At 33.6% G+C, this 25434-nt stretch overlaps 1 protein-coding gene across 1 annotated transcript in view; it reads left to right on the top strand.

The window, feature by feature from the left end:
- Positions 1-25434, top strand: part of STPG2 (sperm tail PG-rich repeat containing 2) — a 1129165-nt gene that overhangs the window by 671721 nt on the left and 432010 nt on the right. The gene's annotated exons all lie outside the window — the stretch shown is intronic.

Below are 25434 nucleotides of genomic sequence, written 5' to 3'. Positions count from 1 at the left end.
ATAAGTGCTAATCTGGTCAAGACTAGCCAGTACATGATCTTTCCATTTTTATAAAGTTTGTTTTTCATTTGCCTTTAATACCAAGATAAAATAGTTACCTTAATCAGGTGAGTTGCTTTTTAATTAACCTATCTTTTTAATACAAATAAATTTTTGTAATGTTATGCTTTAGTCAGTTGTTGTAGGATTATATCTTATTTTAACATGTAAACTTTTTGGTCAAATTACATTATCAAGCAGGTTTGAATTAAAAGTCAATCCGCTTATATAAAGAGTTAATATATATTCAACTATGGGTTATACAGTGAATGAATAATAAGGACTGTAACAGTGATTTAGACTTTGAGGTTTTTGTAAGATGAGACTGGATTTGAAAAATTGGATGTTATTATTTCCCAGAAAAAAATTCCTTTTCTTTTCAGTACCCACACCATTAAATGGCTTCGTATTTCAGGAGGAAGCTACTAAGATTATTTTAATTACTGGGGACCTAAATTCTAAACAGAAAATTATTTGTTAAAATAATAAACTATAAAGTTTAATATCTGATATATCATTAATCTGCTTATTAGAGTAGTAGATCAAATTCATATAGATGCCATCTCTATGAATACTTAGACTGTTGCTGTTCATGATGGTAGCCACTAGCCACACGTGATATTTGGCACTTGAAATGTGGCTATTGCAAACTGCAATGTGCTGTAAGTCTAAAATGAATACCAGATTTTGAAGACAGTTTTACAAAAAAGGTATAAAATATCTTATTAATAATATTTTGTATTTATTACATGTTGCAATGATCATATTTAAGGTCTACTGGGTTAAATAAAATATGCCATTAAGATTATTTTCATCTGCTTGCTTTTTATATGGTCATTAGAAAAATAAAATTACTTTTATGGCTCAAATTTTATTTCTATTAGAGAATTCTGGTATAGAACATTCATCATTTAGAATTATTAATTCATCAGTAGATTGTATAGAAAAGCAATGTGTACAATAATGTCTTAATTTTAATTTCATCTCACAAATTATACTTTTGCTTCTATTATGTATCTTGTTATGGCAGAGAGAAATGGTCCATTGACTTTACTTATAATCTTTATTAGTTATCAATATGTAGTACATTCTTTACAATGCAAAGATTTTTAAATGATTTCATATCATTTAAAACCTTATTACTGTTACCATTTTCAATTCTGTATCTATTGACCCCACAAGAGATTATTGTCATCATTACTTAAGATATTTTTATTTTGATTTACCCACATATTTAACTCTTTCCTTGTTCTTTTTTTTCTTCTTTCATTTCTGTGCTTCTCTTTGGATCATTAGTCTTCTGTCTAATGAACTCCTTTTAATATGTGTGTTTGCACAGGTTTGCTGTTGTTGAGTTTTCTCAGTTGTTGTTTGTCTGAAAACATCTCTATTTCATTTTCCTTTTTGAAGAATGTTTTTGCTGAATAAAGAAGTCCAGATTGTCATATTTCCTTTGGGTATTTAAAAAATGTCATTCTATTGTCTTCTGCCCTCCATAGTTTCTAATAAAGTATCTTTCCTTTGAAAATAGTCTTTTATTTATCCGACTACTTTTACAACTTTTCTTTTAGCATTTAAAAAAGGTCAATTTTGCTCTAATGTTCTTAGATTTTCCTGTCTCCTGCCCCAATCCTCCTTGGTGTTTGTTAATGCTCTGGATTGTGTGGATTGATGTCTTTCTATTGGCTGTGAAAGTTTCTCACTTATTATCTTTTCAAATATTGCTTCTTTAACATTTCTCTTCTCTTACTATACAAATGCAATTACAGATATTAAATTGTGTCTCACGTGTCTTCTATGCTCTTTTGTATGTTATAGATTCTCTTTTATTTTTGTACTTCAATCTGTATATTTTACAATAATCTCTCCTTAGTTCAAAAATCCTCTCTGTAGCAGTTTGTAGTTAAACGCATCTATTGAACTTTTAATTTAAATGTTAAAATTTTCAATTCTATAATTTACATTTGGTTATTATTTATAAATTCCTGTTACGTACTGAGATTCTTGATCTTGCCAACAATTTTATTAAGCATTTTATTCTTTATTATTTTAAAATCTATGATAGATAACTCCAACTCAGATTCACCTTTGGATATGCTTACATTATTCTTTAGTTTTCTGTTTTTTGATTCTATCTCCTGACATGCCTAATAAGTTTGATCAAATGTAGAATATTGCTCATGAAAAATTATAGAGATAATTTGATGTTTTGTCTCATATTTTCTTTTTTCAGGGAGGATTTCCTTTAGCTTCTTCTCAGGTACCTTAAATATGGATCAGACCTGCTTTTCCAATATGGGCTTGTGTTTGACCAGAGCTGGTTTCACATTTTTGTTAAGAATTTATGTAATTCTTATTACCCATATTTTTAGAGTATAACCTTCTGTGCTTCTATTAATAATAGGAAGTCAGTGATATTAACTAGAGTCCCTTCTCCAGTTTTTTTCTTCTTCCATCCTGGGAAACTGCCAACTACCCCGTTTTGCTGCCTATACCAGATAAAATTTAGCAAATATCTTAAGGAGAAACATGACACAATGCCAGACTTCTCATTCTTCTTCATTTTTCTTTGTAATTTAGTTTCTTGACATCCTGCTTTCTTAAACTACAAGTTTTATCTTTAGAGATCCTGAGAGATCCTGATAAGGCCAAAGTCTTAGCTTAAGTTTCTATATGCTTTATGGCTGTCTTCTTGGTCATTTGGCCTTGTGCTATTTAGAAACTGAAAGATTCCTTCAAAGGAAATGTAAGGCTCACCTCAGTGTTACACCTGCCTCACTTTTCTCACCAAATTCCTGGCCCTTTAAAACCTGGTTGTCTGTATAGTTTTCCATTCAGGTAAATAAATTTAAACAGAAATAAATTCTATAGATTTTTTTTGTTGCATGGTCTGCAACAAGTTATTTTTTTGCCATATCTGAAATTCTTTACCAATTTGTCAAGCTCCTTTCCTTTTATCTCTCAATTTATGAAATTCTATATCTTCAATGAATAGTTACAATTAAAAAAGAATATCTCCTGCATGAGATATCTTGCCATATAACTATTTACTCATAATTACATAAAAAGCATACACTCTTTTTAAGGAAATATATTTATTTATTAAACTTACTTGTAGATTTATTTTTTGAGGATTACCATTGTCACATTAGAAAACAAGAATATGTTATGGTTATATGTTTAATTATTTAACTATTTTTAATGGTGTCACACAAAAATAAGCCCTTAGAAATGCTTTAGTATTCCAGGCATGCTCACTCACATTCCAAGCCCTCTGTTAAACAAGCCTTCAGCAGACAAAGCTAGATTAGTCCGCTGTCTAACTTTACCTTTACAGATGGACAAAAAGACCCAATTCTATCTTTTCGGTTTCTGCACTCTCCTATTATTACCACTGAAGACGCTCAAAAAGCTACCAGAGTTGCATTCAGAATTATTCTGCATTTCAGGAAATATAGTGTCATTTGGAGTCTCCCTACTTTAATTAACTTTAATTAAAAACAATTTTATTCTACAATTAGAGAGAAGTTTGATGCTTGGCTGAGCTACTACACCAACTCTAAAGAAAAAGAGTGAGTTAACATGTTCAAATAGCTGTTATCAGCTCTAATTATGTTTGCATGGAGGAAGAACAAGCTAGATAATAGAAAAGTGTTGGATAATTGAAAATGGGGAAAGAGTAACCATCTGAATAAAAAGAAAGCATGTCATATAGTAAAAGTGATATCGCCAGAAAAAATTCTCTGCAATTCACAGGTTTGACTTGGGTCAAGCCATACTTTCTTCAACTGTTCGTGGTCATAATAGAAATCAACATAAAATATTTCATCATAGGTAGTTTCACATACATGAAGCTTAGTGAAAAAAGGTATTTCTGCTAAGATAATATCTAGTAGAGCCTCTAATGTGTTACAAGTTTATTTTATAACTAAATTTATTATAAAAGATTTTTATTCCCAAAATACTTGTCAGTGAAGAAAATCGTGTATTAAATTATGCTGTGAAAGTTTTAACAGCTCATTTGATTTCTTTTTTTTTTGGCTCTGTCAGTAACATTTTATCTTATTAGACTCACTATTATCATGATGTAATGTCTAAACAATTGGAGAGTATATGCTTCTGTATACGCTTTTATCTAGTCAGATCTCCAGCAGAGTCAAAAGGACAATACAAAAAGCCAGAATTATGACATAATATGAACTACTTTATACCAATGAGATTTAATTTGGTTTGAAAAAAAGAGCATTTTGTGAATTTTTTTATCTTTTTTATTACAAGTAATGTAACTAAAGAAGCCATCTGACAGAGTATTTTGACTTAGGTGGAGAAGTACAATAGATACACCACTTACTGAAATAGCTTTTCTTTTCTCACAGATATATCCCAAAGGTAATATCTATTAATATAAAGGTAAGCTGACTGTTCTCTCACAAAGAGGTACTTCCATTTTGATGATGTCCTCCATCAGCTGCTCAAAGGAACGTAATTGCTCTTCTAACATCTAGAAATAGAAAAATCTATTCTTATAAAAAATATTTGTTTTCTTTTGAAGTTTTTTCCTATTACAAAAGCAATATATATATTCCTTGCATTCTTCTTCTATATAAAATATAATGCTGAATAAAGACATCTGATGAAAAGCTTTTCTTTTTTACTTGAGAGTCTCATTCTCTGACAAGAGAATGCAATTACTCTCTAAATACTAGGCATGCTAAAACAAAGTGAATGATGTTATTATGCAGATGTGTTATTCCCTTGACTTGTTTTCTTACTCTTCATTTTTCTGAAATGTTAAAAGTAGAGAATAAAAATCATAAAAGGAATATTCAGTATGTTTTGCTTTGTATAACTTTTATGTGCAAATAGGAAAGCAAACAAAGAAATGATTAAATTGTGACAATAAACTGAATTACCTTCAATAGCCTACATCTTTGAGGAAGATGGGTAAATTTAAATATCATATTCCAAAACTTTTGGCATTTATGCTCTACTTCTAACATGGTCTTGTAAAACAAATCAGCTGGAGATAAGGATTTATTAATAGAATTTAATGTTTCTAGGGGACCATATCCTCTTTGAAACTTTAACAAAGCTATGGAAACTTCACTGATGGAAATGGATTTATGCAAACAATCAAAAATTAACATAATTCTAAAAGATTCAAGTACTCCTGAAATTTTCATTATATCCAGATTTAAGAAAACTGTATCTAAAATATCTCCATTAATATACCTAAAATTAGTCATTCAAGATGGGAACAATACAACCCCCAAACTGGCCAGTAATTGCTCTTCCATTGAATTGGATGAATTGAATTGAACAGGGAAAACAGCACAGAACTGGTGGTTGATAAAGAGGAGACTCTAAGCTCATCTAGTTACATAATCCTAAATTAACTAGATAATCTCCTAGTTCTTTGTTCTATGGTTGCAAAATGAAGCAGTTGATTTACCAGATCAGTAGATGTCAAACATAGAGAATGCTTCCCAATCACCAAATGAAGTGGTAGAATAACACAATTTTCCAACATCTAACAACTCTCCACCTAGTATTATCTGTACTCTGAAATGGGGTCCTGAAACCTGTATTTTTCTATTGGTATTTATGTAATGTACTTAAGCTCTAGCTACATGATCCCCAAGGTTTCTGTCATCCATAGCATTTCTTTTGTAAATTACCTTTCTATTTGTCATATAGACCATGCACAATATAGTTCTGGTTGCTGAAAACTCAGACAACCCAGAGTATTTGAAGTGCATTACATATGTTGCAACACCCTTGCATGTATTCTTAAAAAATAAAAAAACCTTATAGGGTGATTTTTACTTTCTTCTTTTTTATTCCTCTATAATATATTACATTATATGCAAAACTTGGTTCACGAATAAAGAATAGAGAAATGAAAATTCAGAATGTGGGAGAGAATTTCCAGTCAACTTTTAAGACAATGTTTTAATTATTCAGTAGAATAATTCTTATGTCCATAATCTTGTTATGTATTAACACTTTCTAGATCAGATCTAGTTGAAAATATATGCATAAAGTTTCATGCCACTAGTATAACAAAATAATATAATCTTCTTGTCACCTAAAAACAAAGTTGGGAATATAATATGAACATTGCATGTGAAGCATAATTATTTTGACATATTTGGGAGAGTAAACACTCTTGTTTTAAAAATTATAGCCTTTCTATGATATTAAATTAATCACTTTGAAAGAACTGCAGAAAAGATAAGCAGAAAGAAATAGAATAGTAAAATAGAAAAGGCATTTTTTATATCTATATATATATGTGCGTATGCACATATATATGTCTTTGGAAAGATGAGTAAAAATATAAATAAAATCAAACAACATGAGAGACTATGAAAAATATATACATTGTTAAAAATATGAATATGATAGAAGGTCTTAGAATATTCATCTTTTTCTGAAAAATACTTACCACAAGAGGCAAGAAATTGTTGGAAGAAATCTCTTTGGAGTCATTGAAACTTTCAAAAGACATTTCCTCTGTGAAAAAAGAACAAACAATTCTGAAGATGTAACATATTGAGGCAAATAAAACCTAGCTAACTGAACTAAAAGGAACCTTATTGGTAATAGGGAAATTTAACAATTCATAAAATAAAATCAATGATGTAGCAGTTCAGCTTTAGTAACACAGAATTCACAGGGGCAGTTAAGTAATAAAAATCATGATTAAGATGGAATGGTCAGGAGATCCCAGGTATGCCCATTTTGCATTTCTAACCATGTTAGTGTAGACCAGTTACTGGCAATTAACTTGTGTAAAGCTGGAAGATTTCTCCTTTTTCAAAGACTTGGGACCAGAGATCCCAGGGAGATAATGATTTAACCATTCTCGGAGAATGTATTCTGTAAAACATAGCAATTGCTTCAAATTAGAAAGGTTGAAAGGGATGGCTAATTACCATAACTTTGACAAAACGTTTGTAAAAATACTGAACAGCTGCCTTCTTCAGCTCAAAACTCAATGCAACTAAAACAGTATTATACTGATCCATTAATATTTTTTATGCCCAATGTGTTAGTCTGTTTTGCATTTTTATTAAGGACTATATTGACTGGATAATTTCTGTAGAAGAGAGGTTTATTTGGATCGTGGTTCTGCAGGCTTCATAAGAAGTGTAGTGCTAGCATCTGCTTCTGGTGAGTCCTCAGCAAGCTTACAATCATGGCAGAAGGCCAGGGGGAGCCAACAAGAGAGGGAGCAAGAGAGAGAGGGAGGAGGTGCCATACCCTTTAAATAACCAGATCTCCTGTGAACTCTTTTTTTTTTTTTTTGAGAGAGTGTTTTGCTCTTGTTACCCAGGCTGGAGTGCAATGGCGCAATCTCGGCTCACCACAACCTCCGCTTCCTGGGTTCAAGCAATTCTCCTGCCTCAGCCTCCTGAGTAGCTGGGACTACAGGCATGCACCACCATGCCCAGCTAATTTTTGTATTTTTAGTAGAGACGGAGTTTCACCATGTTGACCAGGATGGTCTCGATCTCTTGACCTCGTGGTCTACCTGCCTTGGCCTCCCAAAGTGCTGGGATTACAGGCGTGAGCCACCATGCCCAGCCCTATGAACTTTTTACTGCAAGTAAGGCATCAAGCCATCCATGAGGCATCCACCCCCATGACCCAACACCTCTCTAAGCCCTACCTCCAACATTGGGGTCACATTTTAACATGAGTTTTGGTGGAAACAAATATCCAAACGGTATCACCCAGCTTTTTCAATTACATCCAGGTAGTCCCTTTCTCTTTTATAGCCATAATAAAATGACCAGTTGGGTTACTTATTGTGCAAGTAGTTACATGAATGAAGTTTGTGTGTTCTTTGTTTTCAAAAGGAAGGTTATAGCAGTTTGGTTATAGAGTAAAGTTGTATGGCTATGCAAAGTTTTGGTTTCTCCTCGTTGAGCAGACTTGCTTTTGTTAACCAAACCAGTTTGCCTTTCCACCTGACAGTTATTTGCAAAATATGATTGAGTTATGGCCGATAAAATATGGGTGGAAATGACATATGCCACTTTCAACTTTATCCTGTAAGCAAATTCCTAGTGAACAGTGCATTCTGTTTTTATCCTGTCTTCCAACTGAATGCAATGGAATTTAGGGGAGTGCACTAATGAAGCACTAAGAAGCCAAAACATGAAAGGAGGATGGGTCATGAATGACAATTTGCATAACATCCTGGACTTTACAAGAATAAGAAATAAATTTAAGCCATTAACGTTTGAGGAAAATATTGGTTGTAGCATGACCTTAACTAATGTGCTCTAGATACTTCCTTACATGCCTAACAAAATGGGTCTCTCCACAGGTAGGACATAAAAGCTCAGATGGTACCTGTACCTTAAGGAATCAGACATGATAAACCAAGGGACTATATTTGGGAGAACAGAAACCTCAGAGCCAGGTGTTGGATTGGAAAATACCTGTTTCAAAGTGCATTACATATGTTGCATCTATTCCTTAGAAAACTGATTTAGTATCCAAAGTGTACAGACCATAAATCTCCTGTCATTTTCATGATTGAAATTAGCTCTCTGAATTAATCTCCTCTCAGCTCCAAGAGGCAGTTAACTAAAAACAAGTTAGTGCATAATGGTAAAGGAAAATATTCAGAAAATGAAATTTAATTTGTTGACCAAATTGATTATTTTGTGGAGTTTTGCTAGTTTCTAATTATAGCAAGTGCCCTTCATTTAAAACAGCTGAGTGGGTTGGTTACTCTCACATATGTGAATGCTGTCAGCCCTCCCAAAATGAAGCCATTGATTAGAAAATTTCATGGGTGTGGGCCCGTGCATTAGTCCATTTTCACGCTGCTGATAAAGATATACCGAAGACTGGGCAATTTACAAAAGAAAGAGGTTTAACTGGACCCACAGTTCCACGTGACTGGGGTGACCTCACAATCATGGCAGAAGGCAAGGTGGAGCAATTTACATCTTACATGGATAGTGGGAGGTGAAAAGAAAGGCTGTGCAGAGCAATTACCATTTTTAAAACCATCAGATCTCATGAGACTCACTCACTATCACAAGAACATCACAGGAAACACCTGCCCCAATAATTCATTCACCTCCCACTGGGTCCCTCCCACTATATGTAGGAATTGTGGGAGTTACAATTCAATATGATATATGGGTGGGGACACAGCAAACCATATCAGCCTTTAAATTATGTTCCAATATTTATTTGTTGTTTGGAGTGGACACTTACTTTCTGCTGTATTCTAAAATACATTTATATTGGCTAGGTGCAGTGACTCACAACTGCATTCCCAGCACTTTGGGAGGCCAAGACAGGCAGATCACCTGAGGTTAGAAGTTTGAGACCAGCCTGGCCAACATGGTAAAACACCATCTTTATTAAAAATACAAAAATTAGCTAGGCACGGTGGTGCACACCTGTAGTCCCAGCTAATAGAGAGGCTGAGGCAGGAGACACTAGAACCTGGGAGGTAGAGGTTGAAGTGAGCCAAGATCATGGCACTGCACTCCAGTTTGGGTGACAGAGTGAGACAACGTCTCAAAAAAAAAAAAAAAGAAAACAACAAAAACCCCAAAACCCCACATTTATATTAATTTTAAGTTATTTATATACATTTAGATATTTCAGATATATTTACAGTATATATTTTATTTCTATTATATTTTCTGTTATATTTTGGCTCCATAAGTAAAAGGTCGTTATTGCTTTGGCTTTTCAACACATCCTCTCTCTGTCTATCAGTCTTCCTCTTTCTCATCTTCCTGCCTGCCTGCTGGTGCCTCTCTTCTTCTCTCTCTCTTTCAGTCTCTCAAACACACACACACACACACACACACACACACACACACGAGAGAGAGAGAGAAATAGAAATATTTGAGAGGAGCCTTTCTCTACCACCAATTGATCTTTTCCAATAATGTCCTCCAATAAGTCTCCTATTTGCTTCAGCTAGTCTGTTTTCATCTCTGTCAATTGAATTATCACTATACTTGACATTCAATTTTTTTTTGAGAAAACTCATCTCTTATTATTTGATAATTACAGAGCTCATTTTGGTGAGGCAGTTTTTTCCCTAGGAATATTATATATGTTTATACTTTTCTCTTCTATATTTCAAGCTTTATTGGGGAATAATTGACAAATAAAATTGTGTATATTTTTGGAATGCAATGTGATGTTTTGATGTGTGTATACATTATGAAATGATTACTACAATTAAGCCAGTTAATATATTCATCACCTCACATATTAATATGTGTGTATGTGTGTGTGGTGAGAACATTTCAGATCTTCTCTTAGCAGTTTTCAAATATACTTTATTATTAACTATAGTCACCATGCTGTACAATAGATCTCCAGGAATTATTCATCCTTTCTAACCAAAACTTGACCAACATCTTCCCCTTCCCCATATCCTTATGATCCCCTGAATGCCATTTTCTTTTCTTTTTTTTTTTTTTGAGACGGAGTTTCGCTCTTGTTACCCAGGCTGGAGTGCAATGGTGCAGTCTCGGCTCATCGCAACCTCCACCTCCTGGGTTCAAGCAATTCTCCTGCCTCCGCCTCCCGAGTAGCTGGGACTACAGGCACACACCACCATGCTCGGCTAATTTTTTATATATTTAGTAGAGATGGGGTTTCACCATGTTGACCAGGATGGTCTCGATCCATTTTCTTTTTAAATTAAATTCATTTGTGTTTTCAATTGACAAATAAAAATTGCACATATGCATTACCTTACATATTTATTATTTTTTTGTGGTAAAAACACTTAAGTGTGCCCACCTTTGGTTTTTAAGAATATAATAAACTGTTATTAACTATAGTTATTGTGTACAAATAGATCACTTGAAATTATCCCTTCTATCTATCTGAAATTTTATATCCTTTGACCAATATTGTCCAACCTCTCTCCTTCAGCCCATGGTAACCACCATTCTACCTTGTTTCTATGACTATGGCTTTTAAATTTTCTATATAAAGTGAGATCATGTGGTATTTGTCTTTCAGTACCTGGTTTATTTCACTTAATGTAATATCTTTCAGATTCATCCATGTTGTTGCAAATGATAGGATTTCCTTCTTTTTTAAGGCTGAATAGTATTCCATTGTGTATATATAACTCATTTCCTTTACTCATATGTTAATGGATACTTAGGCTAATTTAATGTCTTAGCTATTGTGAATAATGCTGGAATAAACATGGGGTGCAGATATCTCTTCCACATACTGATTTCATTATCTTAGGATGTATATCCACAAGTGTGATTGCTGGGTCATATGGTAGTTCTATTTTTAATTTTTTGAGTAATCTCCATACTGTTTTCCATAATAGTTATACAAATTAACATTCCCACAAACAGTGTGCAAGTGTCCCCTTTCCACCATCCTCACCAACAGTTGTTGTCTTTCATCTTTTTGATAATAGCCATTCTAATAGGTGTGAGATGATAGCTCATTATGGTTTAAAATTGGATTTCCCTAATGATTAATGATAGTGAGCATTTTTTCATATGCTTGTTGGCCATTTGCATATATTATTTTGAGAAATATCTATGCAGGTCCTTTGCCTGTTTTTTAATTGGATTTGTTTCTTGCTACTGAATTGAGTAAGAATATTTTAAGTCATCTGTTGTCTGCTAGTGTTACTGACCAATTTAGCATTTGCTGAATGTGTTAATGTTAAGAATACTAAATGTTATTACAAAAGGAATTTCATGAGCAGGATGACTCATTATGTGGGCACTAGCAAGATTTATGCCATTACTGTTACAGTGTCAGACTTCCTATATTGCCTTGTTTTATAATTAACTACAGTGACATAAATAAATCCCTGCTCTTACTCACACTAGGGCATGTTACCTATAGTTCCCCATGTGAGAAGCAGTTAAATTCAAATTGGAACTAAAATTTGCATGGTCTTCTCTTGTGACTTCTAATTCTGTCTGATTTTAAAGACACTTGTTTTTTTGTTTTGTTTTATTTTGCTTTATGGCATATTGCCATAGCATATTTCTCCAAATCAACAGCTGTTAACATTTCTGAAAAATGATGACTTACCTTTTTGAGATATCTCCAAGATTGCTGAAAATGTATTTTATGTGTAATATTTTCCATTATTTAAAATCAGATATTTCCAATGAGTAGCCCTAAATTTGACATGGGATTTACTAATAAACCTCCAGAAATTGAAAATGTTACTATACTAAGAAATTATAATGGCATCTAATATAGATCATTTATATAAAAATCATATATATAGATTGACCATATTTATTTATGTAGATCAAGTATACTCCCTAAAGTTACTTATACCTAGAATCTCATAAATGTCGAACATTAAGAAAATTTTGGAGTCTTTTTTCCTCCCAATTTTAACATAAATTACATACAACATAAAATTTGCCATCTTAACCATTTTAAGTGTGCAATTCAGTGGGATTAAAGACATTTATAATGCAGTACAACCATAACTGCCATCCATCTCTATAACTTATTTTGTAACCTGAAACTCTATATCCATTAAACAGTAATTCTTCATTTCCCCTCCAACCTTTAACCCCTGGAAACCACCATTCTACTTTCTGTCTCTATGAATTTGACTACTCAGGGTACTTCATATAAGTGAAATCATACATTTATTTGTCCTTTTGTGACTGGCTTATATCACACAGAATAATGTCCTCAAAGTTGACCGATTCTGACATGAAATATTTCACAATTTCCTTCCCTTTTAAGGTGGAATAATAATCCATTGTATGTATATATCACATTTAGCTTATCAATAAATTTGTAATCAACACTTGGACTGCTTCCCCATTTTAGCTATTGTGAATAATGCAGCTATGTATGTGGCTGTACAAATGTCTCTTTGAGACCCTATTTTCTTTTGGATATATACCCAGAGTAGATTTGCTGGATCACAAAGTAATTTTATTTTTAATTTTTTGAGTAACTGACATACAGTTATCCACAGTGGCGGGACTGTTTTATGTTTCCACCAACAGTGCACAAGGGTTGCAATTTCTCCACATCCTTGCAAACACTTGTTATTTTCTGGTTATTTTGATAGTAACCATGCTATTGAATGTGAGCTGCTATTTCATTGTAGTTTTAATTTGCATTTTCTAATGATTAGTGATGTGAGCATCTTTTCAGATGCTTATTGGCCATTCATATATCTTCTTTGGAGAATTCTATTCAAGTCCTCTGCCCATTTTTGAATTGGGTTTTTTGTTTGTTTGTTTTATGTTGATTTTTTTTTACTTCTCTATATATTCTGGATATTAATTCCTTATTGGATATATGAATTAGGTTGTGTGTTTGTTGTTGTTGTTATTGAGTTTTAGGAGTTATTTGTATACTCTGGATATTAATCCCTTATCAGCTATATGATTTAGAAATATTTTCTCCCATCTTGAGTTGCCTTTTTACTCTATTGCTATTGCCTTTAGATGCATGCATTTAAAAATTTTATGAAATCTAATTTGTCTGTTTTTTTATTTTTTATCTATGCCTTTCATGTCATATCAAATAAATCATTGCCAAATCCAACGTCATGAAGTTTTGCTCTATGAAAAATCTTGTAGTCTTCTCTACAGAATTACTCATATGTATACACACACTCCCACACATGCACATACATATGTGTATATGTATATATGTAGAATTTATAGTAGGCTGTCTCCAATTTTGTTTGTTTACCTAATTATTGAGAAGGTGGAAATTATGTTTTCTTATTCTCTGTTGAAAGCAAGGTAATTAATTAATAGAGAACAAAGTATGCAAGTTGGGGAATTACCTTTGAGCCAATGCTGTTCAGTTGTAGAGGTTCAAAATTTTGAAAGATTGTGTTGAACACAGTGAAGAATAAATTATTCTGGATAGTATGGAAGGAAATGCCACATAGAAAATAATATCCATGAACCCATGCTAGACCAGTTAGAACCCATGCTTTTTCACAAGGCAGCTTCTGTAATGAAGCAACAAATTAATATCAAACTGACATCAAGAAAGCAAAGTTCAGAACCCATGTCTTGGTCAGGGCTCCCTTTAAAATGAAATCTCTCTATTATATATCTATGTATAAAACCATATTTTTCTATTTAAAAACAACTATTATATACCAATGACTAAAGTTTTAGGTAAATTTTATTGAACATCTTCTACTTAACAGTGAAAAGCATAAAAGAGTTAAGAAATGTATTCATTGAAAACAATTAAATGTTTTAATCCATAATATTTACAGCTCAGCTGTCTAGATAATTTAAATGTCCAGAATGAAGTATACTCTGAAGATTATAATTTTATCATCATGTGAGATAGATCTAATTGATCAACTGTATTCACTTTACTTTGGTACTTAAACATATAATTTTCTCTACAATCAAACAATAAAAGATCTGGAGTTCTATTTAACATCATTCTTAGTGGATGATATCATAGGGGAGATGATAAAAGTTCAATGCCAAATTTATCTTCTCCGAGTTTAAATATATGTCTTAAATCTGAGAGCAAAATGATTTATAAAAAAGACAGCTATTCCAAAAATAAAAATTATCTCATTTTAAAGTTAATCTTGTAAATTGCTTTAGAAGTCAGTAGGATCTATGTAATCTATAGGATTGTGTGGAACATGACACAAGCCCACTTTTTTTAGAGATTGGTTCCTCCTTGCCTACATTACTATTCTTTCTTAAACAATCATGACACAACAAATTGAGTATAGCATTTATCATGCTTTTTTTTTTAAAAAAGATGTAAGAATAGTAATGTATTGAGTGTTTTTTGGTAAGGGGGTCACAGAGCAAACTTTTAGCAGAAAGTTACTTACCCAGATTCTATGCCTGAAACTTCACTCTCTAAAGCCATAAAGTTGATACCTCAGAATAATTTTTCTTGAGTGTCAAACAAATGTAACTGCTGATCTGAGAGCAACAAAGAAGTTTTACAATTTAAAACTTTTTGCAAATAGATCATTATTTGTTTTTATTTAAACCGAAAAAAGAAAAGTTTTTATTTAGCAGAAAGTTACTTACCCAGAGTAGAGTTTATGCCTAAAACTTCACTCTCAACTAAAGCCATGAAGTTGATACCTCAGGATAATTTTTCTTGAGTGTCAAATAAATATAACTGTTGATCTTAGAGCAGCAAAGAATTTTACCATTATTTAAAACTTTGTGCAAATATATCATTATTTTATTTTATTTAAACCACAATAAAAAAAAGGTTTTAAATTTAACAGTTGATAAGTGCTTGTTCTATTACAGTCATTCTCAATATAATTAATGTTATAAATCCATAGAATTTCAGGATTCAAGGAATTTTTACAACTTTAAGTCCTCAGAGTACAAACAAATTTTGCAATGATGAGATGTGGGCAAAAATGAAGAACTATATAACATTTTTCTTAAACTACAGACAGTAAACTTAAATGCTTTTGTATCCTTGGTGTTTTTTTTTTAAATATTTTTCTTTAGGTTGAGGGGTACATTTGCAGGTTTGCTATATAGGTAAACTTGTGTTATGGGGGATTGTTGTACAGATTATTTCATCACTCAGGTACTAAGCCTAGTACCACTAGGTATTTTTTCTGATCCTTTCTCCTCCCACCCTCCATCCTCAAGTAGGCCCCAGTGTCTGTTGTTCCCCTTTCTATGTTCATGAGTTCTCATTATTTAGCTCCCACTTATAACTGAGAACATGTGGTATTTGGTTTTCTTTTTCTGTATTGGTTTGCTAAGGATAATGATCTCCAGCTCCATCTATCTTCCTGCAAAGGACATGATTTCATCTTTTTTATTACTGCATAGTATTTCATGGTATTTATGTGCTATATTTTCTGTATCAAATCTGTCATTGATGGACATTTATGTTGGTTCCATATCTTTGCTATTGTGAATAATGCTGCAATGAACATTCACATGCATGTGTCTTTATGGTGGAATGATTTATCTTCCTTTGGTTATATACTCGGTAATGGGATTGCTAGGTTGAATGGTTGTTCTGTTTTTGCTCTTTGAGGACTCACTACACTGCTTTCCACAATAGCCAAACCAATTTACTCTCCTACAAACAGTATATAAGCATTTCTCTTTCTCTGCAGCTTTGCCAGCATCTGTCATTTTTTTACTTTTAATAATAGCCATTCTGACTGGTGTGGGATAGTATTTCACTGTGGTTTGGTTTACATTTCTCTAATAATCAGTGATGTTGAACTTTTCTTCATATGCTTGTTGGCCGCATGTTTATCTTCTTTAGAAAAGTGTCTGTTCATTTCCTTTGGCTATTTTTCAATGATGTTATTTTTTCCTATAAATTTATTTAAGTTCCTTGTAGATGCTGCATATTGGACTTTTTTAAGATGCATAGTTTGCAAATATTTTCTTCTATGGGTTGTCTGTTTACTTTGTTTATAATTTCTTTCACTGTGTAGAAGCTCCTAAGTTTCATTAGATCCCATTTGTCAATATTTTCTTTTGTTGCAATTGCTTTTTGTGTCTTTTATTGTGAAATCTTTGCCCATTCCTATGTCCAGAATGATATTGCCAAGGTTATCTTCCAGAATTTTTAAAGTTTTGGGTTTTACAGTTAAGTGTTTAATTTATCTTCAGTTGATTTTTGTATATGGTATAAGAAAGGAATCCAGTTTCAATCTTCCGCATATGGCTAGCCGGTTGTCTCAGCACGATTTATTGAATAGGGAGTTCATTCTCCATCTCTTGTTTTTTTCAACTTTGTTGAAGATCAGATGGTTCTAGACGTGTGGCATTATTTTTGGGCTCTCTATTCCATTCCATTGGTCTGTGTGTCTGTTTAATTTATCTTTGGTGTTTATATAAACACAATATTATAAAGTCTTCAAAAGGAAGGTCCTCTATTTATATATCTTCATATTAGCCAAAATGCATAGCAGAACATTTTGCATGTAATATTCAATCAGTCAATGTATGCTGATTTACTGAGTTAAATTTGGCTCATGCCAGATTGATGGTAACATAAGAAATGCAGCACAACAAAGTAAGATGTTTTCCTTTTTTTTTTTTTTTTGCTCAGATTAAATATTATAGCAATTTGGATGACTCCCACTAGAATATATATACATATATATGTTCACAAATATATATATATACACACACAAAAAATCTTATAGCAATGTTATCCAAAGTATTAGGCTACTCTCAATGTATATATGTTATTAGAACTTCTTGCAACTTGTACAGATGAAAAAATCTTTTCATATGTGTTTGCAGATGATTAAGATGTGGTCATTAGGTTGAGTCCTAATCCAATATGACTGTGTCCTTAAAAAGGAGAAATTTGGATGCAGAAGCATACACATATGGAGAATACCAAGTGAGGATAAAGGCAGCGATCAAGGTGTCTTAGTGTTTCTGATGAAATGGAACACTGAGGATTGCCAGCAAAATGCCAAGAGCTAGGAGAGAAGATGGAACACATTCTCCTTCACAGCCCTCAAAAGGAACCAGCCCTGCCCATATCATGATCAACTCCTAAGCTTCGGAACTACTAAACAGTAAATTTCTGTCATTTAAGACACCACTCAGTTTGTGGTACTTTGTTATGGCAGCCCTAGAAAACTAATACAATATGTATGAATCATAAACAACTTCAAACTTGAATATGGTTGCTTAGGTGGTATAAAATTGGATTCTGGTCCAGGCATGGTGGCTTACACTTGTAATCCCAGAACTTTGGGAGGCCAAGGCAGGTGGATCATGAGGTCAGGAGTTCAAGACAGGCCTGGCCAAGATGGTGAAACCCCGCCTCTACTAAAAATATTTTAAAAATTAGCTGAGCATGGTGGTGAGCACTTGTAATCTCAGCTACTCAGGAGGCTGAGGCATTGAATTGCTTGAACCCTGGAGGCAGAGGTTGCAGTGAGCTAAGATTGCACCACTGTACTCCAGCCTGAGCGACAGAGTGAGACTCGGTCTCAAAAAAAAAAAAATAATAATAAATGGATACCATGTTTAAACTTAAACTTTACAATGTGCTTTCTGAGGCAAGAATGAATGTTTGGGATTCAAAGTCAACAATCATCTATAGACAATGTCTGATTTAGTCAAAGTAGAAGGAAGAAAAAGAGTCTGTGTACAGAACAGGATTAGAAGTGAAAATAGAAAAGAATCATAGATGAACTGGTACAGTAAAATAATCATAGAATTTTGTCCTTTCCCTGCTTCATTTGTCCACTTTTTAATTTTTTATCAATTTTATTAGTATTTCTTATTTTGTTCATCAATAATAAAGTGTATATAAATTATATTTTCTTATAGTTGGGAGAAGGTAAAAGGAATACCTTTTTCTTACTTCCAGTAATATAATTAAAAAGAAATTGAAAGGCATATGATTTAGATTATACATACACATTTTTTAAACTACTGTATTTAATTACCTTGAACCTCAATTCTGTACTCCATAGTATCTAAGTCCTTCGTTTTTTTTTCTTCAATCTTGTACTATCTTTGATGCATTTTCTATAATGTTATGTTGGGCTCTTTGGGAAATGCAGTTTAACATAAAGAATGTTTTTAAGAATCTTTGAGATTAACACTCAGAAGGGAGGGGGAGGAAGAAGGATTGAGCAGAGGAAGAAGTTGAGCAGTAGTCCAAACTCAACAGCCGCCTGTGGGGGCACTTTGGAGACAGACTGGACTTTCAGAGTTGTTCTAAACTGGGCTAAGATAGTTGACCTTTATACCTTTGCATAGATCAGTTACTGGATGTGGGCCATCGCAGGAATGAGTGTGACATTGTGCAAGGTGGCTCTCTGCAGCTAAGTCAATTGTTTGAAAGCACTGACTGTTCAAAGCTGTCAGGCAATATCACTCTCCACCAGCTGAGGCAGTAAGTCCTTCATTGAAAAGAACCTCAGGATTGGATTACAATGTCCATTAGATGGAAGAATTAAAATCCTCATGAGTTTATGTCACCTTACTGTAAAAGATGTTCTAATAATCTATAAAAAAGTTTAACATTGGGATCATTTCAATTACTAGAAGAAGGATGTCATATTTAAATATTTTATAGATGAAAAACTATTTCATGAAAGAAATAATCTTCCACTAATTTAAATTTTTAGTTTTAAGATACCCAATCTATTCCCATGTTGACTTTGCTGGAGACAGAGTTCACCTCTATTTATAAATGCCTTCTGAAATTTTGAGTGCTAAATGATTTTCTACATTGGTGGATGTTGACCTAAACTTTCTATCTTTTTTTTTAATATATTTTAAGTTCTAGGATACATGTGCAGAATGTGTAGGTTTGTTACATAGGTATACACGTGCTATGGTGGTTTGCTGCACCCATCAACCCATCATCTACATTAGGTATTTCTCCTAATGCTATCCCTCCCCTACCCCCACCCCCGACAGGCCCCAGTGTGTGATGTTCCCCTCCCTGTGTCCATGTGTTCTCATTGTTCAACTCCCACTTATGAGTGAGAACATGTGGTGTTTGGTTTTCTGTTCCTGTGGTAGTTTGCTGAGAATGATGGTTTCCAGCTTCATCCATGTCCCTGCAAAGGACATGAACTCATCCTTTTTTATGGTCACATTTTCTTTATCCAGTCTATCATTGATGGGCATTTGGGTTGGTTCCAGGTCTTTGTTACCATGAACAGTGCTACAATAAACATACATGTGCATTTGTCTTTATAGTAGAATGATTTATAATCCTTTGGGTATATACCTAGTAATGGGATTGCTGGGTCAAATGGTATTTCTAGTTCTGGATCCTTGAGGAATCGCCACACTGTCTTCCACAATGGTTAAACTAATGTACACTCCCACCAACATTGTGTAAAAGCGTTCCTCTCTATCCACATCCTCTCCAGCATCTGTTGTTTCCTGACTTTTTAATGATCGCCATTCTAACTGGTGTGAGATGGTATCTCATTGTTTTGATTTGCGTTTCTCTAATGACCAGTGATGATGAGCTTTTTTTCATATTTTTGTTGGACACATAAATGTTTTCTTTTGAGAAGTGCTTGTTCATATCCTTTTCCCACTTTTTGATGGGTTTTTTTTTTTCTTGTAAATTTGTTTCATTCCTTGGTTTCGAGAAGACTGCACAAGGCATCAAGGTGTTGCCACAGCAATGACAGGTCTTTCGATGTTAGCATAATATCATCAATGTAATGAAACTGTTTAACAGCATGTGGCAGTGGACTGAAAGTTAAATCTCTAGCAATTATTCCATGACAAATATTGGGGTATGGAGATAACCCTGGGGCAACACTTGGAATGGTCATTGATGGCCATTTGAAGGAAAAGCAAGTTCATCCTTTGAGTCGGAGTGCAAAGGGATGGTAAAGAAGGAATTATCTAAATTTACCACAGCATGAGTTAATGTACATTATGCACCCATGTCCACTAAAGCTAAGCTTCTCTGCTTGTCTTTGGACTCCACTATATTGTGGATGCCACATGGGGCCTCCAGTTGCATCCTACTGCTTACACATGAAGGCAACCTTGGCCCCACCCCTAATCTGTGAGCTGAGGAGGAGTACACCCCTGGAACACAGAGACTGAGATTCTTTTAGGTATAGGTTTTGTTGCTCCTTCTACCTCTTGTGATGGGGCACTAGTAAGGAGTTTAAACTGTTCATCAGGAGTTGTATCTTTCCAAAGGCCACTGATACTGCATTTGGTTGGTCTATCATTTCTTTGTCTATCCAGGCAAAAATCAGATGATACCATATTTCTTTACTAGTAATTCTAACTGCACATTTTTGGCCTCCCTTTTTTGGGTCCAGCAGTCTCTATTTCTCTCATTTTCCCTTTCTCTTTAATGACCAATTGGACTTTATCTCTTCCTTTTCCATCTTTCCAAGATCAGCTATGGCTATTCCCATATTATATTCATCTTGTACCACAAGGAGCCTCAAGAGGGATATGAGAGGGTCATGCCACTCCCAGGGGGAATTTTATAACAATTTGATTTTGTACATGAATGTTAGCAGCAGTATTCATATTCCTCTGCAGGCAAAAGATGGATATACCACAGATGTCAATGAACTGATGAATGAATAAACAAAATGTAGTATATCTTTACAATAGAATATTATCCAGTCATAAAAGGGAATGAAGCACTGGCACATGCTATAATACGGATGAACCTTGAAAACATTATGCTAAGAAAAAGTTTATGACAGACACAAAAGGTCACACCTTGTATGATTCAATTTATATGAAATATATAGATTAAGCAAATCTATTGAGATAGAAAACAGATCAATGATTTCCAGGGTTTTGGGGTAAGGAGGAAAGAAAAGTGACTATGTAATGGGCACAGGTTTTCTTTTGGGGTGACAAAAGTGTACTGGAACTAGATAGTGAAAATGGTTGTTCATTGTGGTGAATATACTAAACACCACTGAGTTGTACACTTTAAACAGTTAAAATGGTGAATTTAATGTTATTAGTCAACTTTTGAGTCTCAACTGAAATGTTGGGCCTTAACGCTGTAAGGTCAAGGTGACTGACCTTAAAAAAACTCAAAAAAAAAAAAAAAATGCTGTACAAAATTGATAGTTTACATTCTTTTAAAGTTTAATTTCACCTTAAAGTAGAAACACTTCTTGCCAAATATTTGAAATGGCTGTGATTTTGTCTTAAAACCCAAGTGAAAGAACATTTGAGGACTCTTCCCTTTTTATTACATATTATAATAGCATATAATGGTAATCAATTTGCTTGTTCTTTCAGAAAGTTATTTAGCTCAATAGATACTGAGAGCTTCCACCAAGTAAAAAAAAAATTCTATAATTGATTTAAAAACAGTGATTTGGATTATACAATTAGGTCTAATTATTGAATTTATTTTATTAAATTATAAACTTACTAAAATAACTTTTGGTGTATTCTCTGTCATAGATTTGTGACAGCTATTTCCACACTTGTTACTCTCCAAACAATAATTTTCTTCTGTAAGTCTTTTGCCAGTAGAGCCCTAGACCTTAATGACATTAATTTAAATAGGTTATCGCACTGATTCTAAACTCTTCTTCCTCATTGTAGTCAAAACTAGTCCAACTTAAAGAGGCCACATCTACCCAGAAGCTTGCCTTGAAAGTGCAGTCATGCTCTCTAAGTATTGGTAGCACAATCATTGATTTTAGAATCAATGGGACACCAGGGTCAGACTGGATCTCTGCTTGGCAGCCGGAAAATGGGTTAGAACATTTCAAACTTTATAAAATAAAAGCAAGTAAACATCAAATTGCATAAAATTATGTCTATTTTGGCTGCTTGTATCTTAGAAGTCAGTTGAAAGCAGACATGAAATGGGGTCCAGTATTCAACTGTAGGAATTTGAGAACTAACCAGCCATCCCTGACCTTGTAGTCTAATGCCTAAGATTCCAGTTGAAAGGCAAATGTTGATTTCTTCCGAAGAACCCTTTTTTTAGATATTTCAGTTTGAAAATGAAATATCAGTTTTTTTTTTTGTCAGTTTTCAAAAACTGGAATCCTGGCTTGCAGGCTTAAATATGAATATATTCCCTCAAAACACTCACAGCAAAAAGCCCAGTATTCTTTTATAAGCAACAACTTGACAAATGTTGAGTTTATTGCTGGGATAGTAGGTAAAATATGCTTAGTGGAATAAATGCCAAGTGGCAGTTTGATCTCATAATTAAGTGACAAAGTAGAAATATTAATTTTTTTCAAATTCATATGGATTTTAGATGAGATTATACTAAGTAACAGAAAATTTGTTCTTTGAATTTTTTTCTAAGCAACTTCTGGCCCCCTAATGCCCCTCCATCAGTGCTTTTAACTGGATTAACTTGTGAAAATAGTGGCAAATTGTAAAGAATATTTGTCCTTAGTCTTCCTGATAGAGTTTTTGAGAGTCAATGTTAAGTTACAATGTATTTTATTTTACTTTTGCAGACATCTCTAACCCTGAATAGCTAAAATTCTAACACACTGTACGCAATTTGTACTTAACTTTCTTTGTGCCTTTAGTGTTTTGACAGATGGCTGTTGCCAAGAATCAGCTTGGGTGGGGAGCTAAAGTTACAAGGAATCTAAGAATTTGCATGCAGAGCTGATATCCCTTAGGTTTTTTTTCTGTGCTCCAAATGATAAACAGAGACCTGAGCCAGAGCTCCTGCCTTATGGGATGGCCCTTACCAATGATGGTCTCTTGACTGAGTCCCAGGTCCCCAGTCTGTAAATCAGATATAATTTTGTTTGTCATTCCCTTTATTTTACCAGGGGATTTTAAGGATTGCAAAACCACATAGCACTTCACAATACAAAATGCTATGGTAATGGTTAAAATGAAGAATTATTGTGTCCTGCCAATGAGTAATCTACTCTCAGGGAGCAAGTTAAGCATCTGGGATGTGAATTAACTCTCTCCCGCCATCAGGGCACCATTTTGAGCTGAAGGCTGGAAGTTATATAACCTTATATTATTTCTAAATGAGGCCAAAATACTGCCCTTCCCACTATGCTAACATTTTATAACTAAAAATTTACAAGGAGCTATTAGACAGTCTTGGCAAATTCTAAAAATTAAGCCTAGAAGATTATTATAGCTTAATATGTAATTATTGATGCAATTGCCAATATTTATTCCTTTAAAAATAAAATAAAATAAAATATTTTTATTCTTTCAGGTTTTCCTCCCCAAAATCTTCTTCAAAGACTAAAAGCATGAACAATAGTATTGAAGTTGTCCTTTGCAGCTCATTTTAGCTTTATGATTTATGAATTTATACAAACTTATTTTCATTCTATTAAGTTATTCATTACAAAGTGATATGTGTTCTTCACATTTACAACATACTTTCTAAGTTAATAATCCATTTATATTTGTTAGCTAGGGCTGCCATAACAAAATACCACAAATTAGGTGTCTTAAACAACAGAAAGTGTGGTCTCATGATCTGGAGATTAGAAAACCCAGATCAAGTTGCTGGCAGAGCTGGTTCCTTCAGAGGCCTATGAAGGAGGCTGCCTCCAGGCCTGTCTCCTAGGTGCTAGTGCTTTCTCTGTAATCATTGATGTTCCCCAGTTTCTTCTGCATCACCCGATTTCTGTCTTCATCTTCACATGCTGTTCTCCCTGTCTGCATGTCTGTGTCCAGATTTCTCCTATATATAAAAACACTCAACTTAATGGATTAGGGAACCACCTTACTCCAATGGGACTTCATCTTAAATTAACTAATTACATCTGCAACAACCCTATTTCCAAATAAGGTCACATTCTGAGGTAGTAGAAATTAGGACTTCAGCTATGAATTTGGGGAGGAGAGACATAATTGTAACAAAATTTTATTAAGTCTAAATTAAATGTATTGATGTGACAGGAGACTATAACTGATTACAGTTAAATTTATATTAGAGACCATGTTTATTTTTTCACAGTCCACATGGCTTTTTAGATTTTAATCATATCTCCTTTCAGATTTCACTTATCATGTCTGTAGTGTTCTCATTGATTTCATTCAGGTGTCTTAGGAAAGGTGCTCTTTCCTATTCCTTTTAGAGTAATTTCTGCATTTTTAGGGTCCATAGTTTCATTACCATTTTGGGGGTTACCACTGAATACATATGTTGTGTATTATCTATTCCCCTCAAAATTAATAAATTCTTGAAAGCCAGGCACTTGAAGCCAAGGTTTTTTCTACCTGGCAGTAGATACATAACTTTGGGCAAGTGAGTCTCTGTATCTGTAAACAAATTAATAATGTTTTAATGGAGTGTTGGAGAGGATTAAGTAAGATACTGAAAATAAAGTAGGAAACACTTTTAGCATAATGCTTGAGACTTGGCAAATGCTCCAAGAATTTTCTTGTTTTTGTTTCATTATTCAAAATGGCCTACTGTTGTCTGCAAATTGAATGGAAAACTATGCAGCCCTTTTTCCAGGTTATTCAACAAAATTTACATAAGGTTGTGTCATTTTTTTTCTTCATTAGGTTGCTATACCAAATGATCCCTTCTCAAAATTTCAAATAGCTTTAAAGAACAAAGACTTTTTTTTTTATTTTGCTTTTTCCTTTTTTCCTTTCCTTTTGTATTAGCTGTCTTTCAGCAGTACTTCTGCTTCTGCCACACATTTCTTTCCTTATTCCAGAATCCAGGCTTAAAATGGAGCCTAAAGGCCTTATTTAGAACATGCTATCAAGCAAAACTTAGAGTGTACCTTGCAGCTTCCGCACACAACTGGCATACTGTTTCTTCTACCCACATGTTTGTGGTTAGATCGAATCATTTGAACAAATATGGTGTAAAGAGATTGGGAAGTATATTCCTTACACAGAAAGACATTGAAAGTCACACAATGAAATGTAGAAATGTGTAATCTTTCAACAGGGGAGGAGGCAGAAAATA

This window comes from Aotus nancymaae, unplaced genomic scaffold, assembly GCF_030222135.1.
Source record: "Aotus nancymaae isolate 86718 unplaced genomic scaffold, 86718_ANA_hifiasm-v0.15.2.pri h1tg000006l, whole genome shotgun sequence".
NCBI classification, from domain to species: Eukaryota; Metazoa; Chordata; class Mammalia; order Primates; family Aotidae; genus Aotus; species Aotus nancymaae.
Note: the sequence above shows the minus strand (reverse complement) of the source record. Positions and strands in the feature narration are given on the sequence as shown.